This window comes from Miscanthus floridulus, chromosome 1 (genome assembly GCF_019320115.1).
Source record: "Miscanthus floridulus cultivar M001 chromosome 1, ASM1932011v1, whole genome shotgun sequence".
Taxonomy (NCBI): domain Eukaryota; kingdom Viridiplantae; phylum Streptophyta; class Magnoliopsida; order Poales; family Poaceae; genus Miscanthus; species Miscanthus floridulus.
In genome coordinates, this window is record NC_089580.1 from 113,169,820 (window position 1) to 113,170,029 (window position 210).

The following is a 210-nucleotide window of genomic DNA, read 5'->3' on the forward strand; positions in this document are numbered from 1 at the left end:
GCCTGTTTTAGTTAGTGTTTTTGGTGTTGGGAGCAAAATATAGATGACATAAAAATGGGTGGCTAGCCAAACAGAGAGTGTGTTTGAAGTACGTGTCTGTATTCGCAGGCATTCTTGTATGTTTTTTTTTTAACCTTGTATGTTTTCCTTTTAGTATCTTATAATCAAAAGAAAAAATTATGAAAATTTGCAAGTTAACGAGATAACACG